Source organism: Marmota marmota, unplaced genomic scaffold, assembly GCF_001458135.2.
Source record: "Marmota marmota marmota unplaced genomic scaffold, marMar, whole genome shotgun sequence".
In the NCBI taxonomy this organism is placed as follows: domain Eukaryota; kingdom Metazoa; phylum Chordata; class Mammalia; order Rodentia; family Sciuridae; genus Marmota; species Marmota marmota.
Genome location: NW_026000075.1, coordinates 14,152,604 through 14,156,520, shown reverse-complemented (window position 1 = coordinate 14,156,520; position 3,917 = coordinate 14,152,604). Strand labels below are relative to the sequence as shown.

The 3,917-nt window shown below is 39.0% G+C and overlaps 1 pseudogene; it reads left to right on the top strand.

Moving 5' to 3' along the window:
* The first annotated feature begins 3,316 nt into the window (after nucleotides 1-3,316).
* Nucleotides 3,317-3,591, top strand: LOC125620083 (annotated as a pseudogene).
* Nucleotides 3,592-3,917: the final 326 nt, after the last annotated feature.

Sequence of the window (3,917 nt, the reverse complement as noted above, 5' to 3'; positions counted from 1 at the left end):
TTGCATTTCTCTAATTGCTAGTGATGATAAACATTTTTTCATATATTTGTTGATTATCTTATATTAGACAAAGGTGCCAAAAACATGCATTGGACAAAAGATAGCCTCTTCAACAAATGGTGCTGGGAAAACTGGAAATCCATATGCAACAAAATGAAATTAAACCCCTATCTCTCACCATGCACAAAACTCAATTCAACATGGATCAAGGACTCAGGAATAAAACCAGAGACCCTGCGTCTAACAGAAGAAAAAGTAGGCCCTAATCTCCATCATGTGGGATTAGGCCCCAACTTCCTTAAGACGACTCCTGTGGTGCAAGAATTAAAATCAAGAATCAATAAATGGGATGGACTCAAACTAAAAAGTTTCTTATTAGCAAAAGAAGTAATCTGTGAGGTGAACAGAGAGCCTACATCATGGGAGCAAATCTTTACCCCTCACACATAAGATAGAGCAATAATCACTAGGGTATATAAAGAAATCAAAAAGCTAAACACCAAAAAAACAAATAACCCAATCTAAATGGGCCAAGGACCTGAACAGACACTTCCCAGAAGAAGATATTCAATTGATCAGTGCCTCTCTTTTTGCTGAGGGTGGCTTGGAACTCACTGTTCTTCCCTCTCAGCCTTTGGAGCCCCTGGGATTACAGAGTTGCAGCGGCTGCGAGCCCGTCTGGATTTCCTTCAAGTTTTTAAGGAAACCTGGTTAGTATGCCAAGAGCACATCAGGACTTAGGTTCTAGGGAACCTCTCAGGATCCTTTCTCAACCTCTTCCTACCTCAAGGCCTTCACCCAGGCCATTGGTGAACCACTTTCTCTCCCTGTTCCTTTGGGTCTTACATGCCTTTCGGTTCTCATTTTAAATTTTATTTGAATACTAGGTGAGTTTTCCTTAGTTCTGAGATTCTTGGCACCTCTCTGCTTTATAGAACATAGCATATTTATAATTATTAATCATTTAAAAAATTATTTGGCTAGTACGTTACTTCCTTCCTTGAGTGGACCTTAGTGGAGGCAGGTCTGAAAGGTATAGAGGAGGTGTGGAGCACCCAGCACTGACCTTCATCTCACTTTAGCTCTTACACAGTGTGTTATATTGGCCTCTTTACTTGGTGCTTGTTTCCTATCAGGTTTGTGCCCCAGCACTGGGTATTTATAATCTGGCACTGGCTATTCCCAAGCCCTAGGAGCTGACAGTCTAGAACCTAGTAACTAACTCTGCACACTAGCATATGCTAAATACCAAACAAATTAGCAACTATGATAGACTTGTGCTGTCCACTAAGGCAGCCACAAAACACATGTTTCTATTAGGCATATGAAATATGACTAATGTTAATTGAAATTTTCTATAACTACAAAATACACACCAGAGGTAGGCATGGTGGCACATGCCTTTGATCCCATGACTAGGGAGACTGATCCAGGAGGATCACAAGTTCGAGGAGAGCCTCAGAAACTTAGTGAGGTCCTAAACAACTTATCTGGGAAAAGGATTGGGGATGTAACTCAGTGGTAAAGTGGCCCCGAGCTCAATCCCCAGTATCCCCCAACCCCCTAAATGCACACCAGTTTTTTTAAAATATTTTTTTAGTTGTTGATAGACCTTTATTTTATTTAAGTATTTATATATGGTTCTCAGAATCGAACCCAGTGCTTCACACATGCCAGGCAAGTGTGCCACCACTGAGCCACAGCAACCTTGCACACCAGATTTTGATGACTTTGATGACTTAGAATGAAAAATTTTAAGAGAATGTGAAAATATCTCAATAATTCAGTGTTTTATGTTTAAGTGATGAAATTTTGGGTATGTTGAGTAAAATTAAACATAAAATTAATTTCATCCATTTTTTTTTACTTTTGTAATAAGCCTACTAATTTTTTTGGTGGGGGGGGATTGCTGAGGATTGAACTCAGGGCCTTGTGCATACGAGAAAAATTTTTTAATTAAATATGTTTCATATATATGGGACTTACATGATACTTTTTTAAAAATATTTTTATTTTTTATTGTAGTTGTACACAATACCTTTCTTTTTTTCTTTTTTTTTAATGTGGTGCTGAGAATCAAACCCAGAGCCTCACACATACTAGGCAAGTGCTCTACCACTGAGCCACAAGCCCAGCCCATGATACCTCTTTGTAACCGTGCTGCTATGTGATTTCAGAGGAAGTATTCTTTGTGGGCAATGCTTAAGTAATTTTGATGGGCACTGAGTGAGGTGGACATGAGATCAACAAAGAAAGCTGGAGGAGACAATTTAGACCAGTGCTAACAAAAATCAAGATGCATATGCTTGATACTTCATAGGAGGCATTGATTAGATCTGTCTGTCTGGGAGCGAACAGTCATGGACAATAGTTGTCTAGAAAGTATTTGAGTGTACACAGAGCAACCTCTAGAGTAGGTATGGGGAGAAGAGCGTGGAAGTATTTTGGCAATGTTTAATGTGCCAGAAAAAAGAAGAGTGTTTTTCTTGCATAACTAATGGTAACTGCTATGGTTTAGATCTGAGTTCCCCCAAAGCTCATGCATGAGACAATGAAAGAATGTTCACAAATGAAACAATTAGGTTATTAAAAACTTCACTAATAAGTGGATCAATTCACTGATATTAATTAACTAAGTGGTAACTATGGGCAGGTAGGGTGTGGTAGAAGAAGTACTGGGGGAGTGCTTTTGGGGGTTATATTTTGTCTCTGGTGATCTTAGCTCTCCCTCTTCTTCCTGGTTTTCATGTCCTGAGCTGCTTTCCTCCACCATATTCTTCCACCGTTATGTTCTGCCTCATCTCAGGCTCTGAGCTGTGAAGTTGGTCAACCATGGACTGAATCTCTGAAACTGAGCTAAAATAAACTTTTCCTCCTCTACATTGTTCTTGTTGGGTCTTTTGGTCACGGTAACAAACAAGATGATTAAAAAATAGTAGCAGTCAGGGAGAGAAGTTTAAAGAGAAGGGTTTGAAGAGTTGAACAGCAGAGGAATGATCAGGGGTATCAGACCAGGGAATTTTAATTCTAAAGGCAAATACTATAAGGACCAAAAGCAGGTTACAGTCAGTCAATTGAGACAAGTCAAAGTAAGATGTTTAGAACCAAATCTTTTACAGGGACACTTTGATGTGTGGGGTAGGCCTTAAAGCTCAAGTTTTTAGGGAAGATGAGGCCATAGTGGGCTATGTATGGACTTGGATGCCAAGATAAAGACTTTGAATACAGACCTTTAGGTTCTTGATCATTGTGAGTGGGATGTTCCACTTCCAAAAGTCAACCTTAGCAGGGGGAATGACGAAAAAGTAAATTAGAAATGGGTAATGATGAGAAAGGCAAGAAGATTTTCATTCAGGAGGGTGCCCAATGCTACACTGCAGAAAAGAACAGCAATCAGAAGATAAGGCTGTTTGGGTGGAATGCAGGTCAGGCCCTTGGTTTCTCTCAATGCCAGGGAGAGGAGCCACTGATGGAGTTTTTCGGAAAAATCCTAGAAAATACATCCCTGCAACAAAAATGATCACTGGCATTAAAAAGAAGGCAGTAGCGGTAGACTTAATAGTTTATCTTAAAACATCTATTAAAGAGTAATACTTGGGCACTGCCCACCTTACTACAAAATAGAAGTGCCTCATGTCTTTTCATGTATATTATAATTTAATTGATTACAAACACCAGAATTCAGATCAGAAATGGCTGATAGAATTATTTTTGATGGACAGTTCTGATTTAAGTAAGTTTGGCTTGTGGCTAAATGGATATATCTTGTCATTTGTTGTTAATTTTCATTGTAATTCTGGTTCAGCAAGTACTGTTTTCCTCTTCTAAAAATATGATAGGACTAGACGGGTATTGCTCAACATTTCACAAAGCTGAGGAATGTCATTTCAAATCTTACTGGTCTTACATTAAACTTA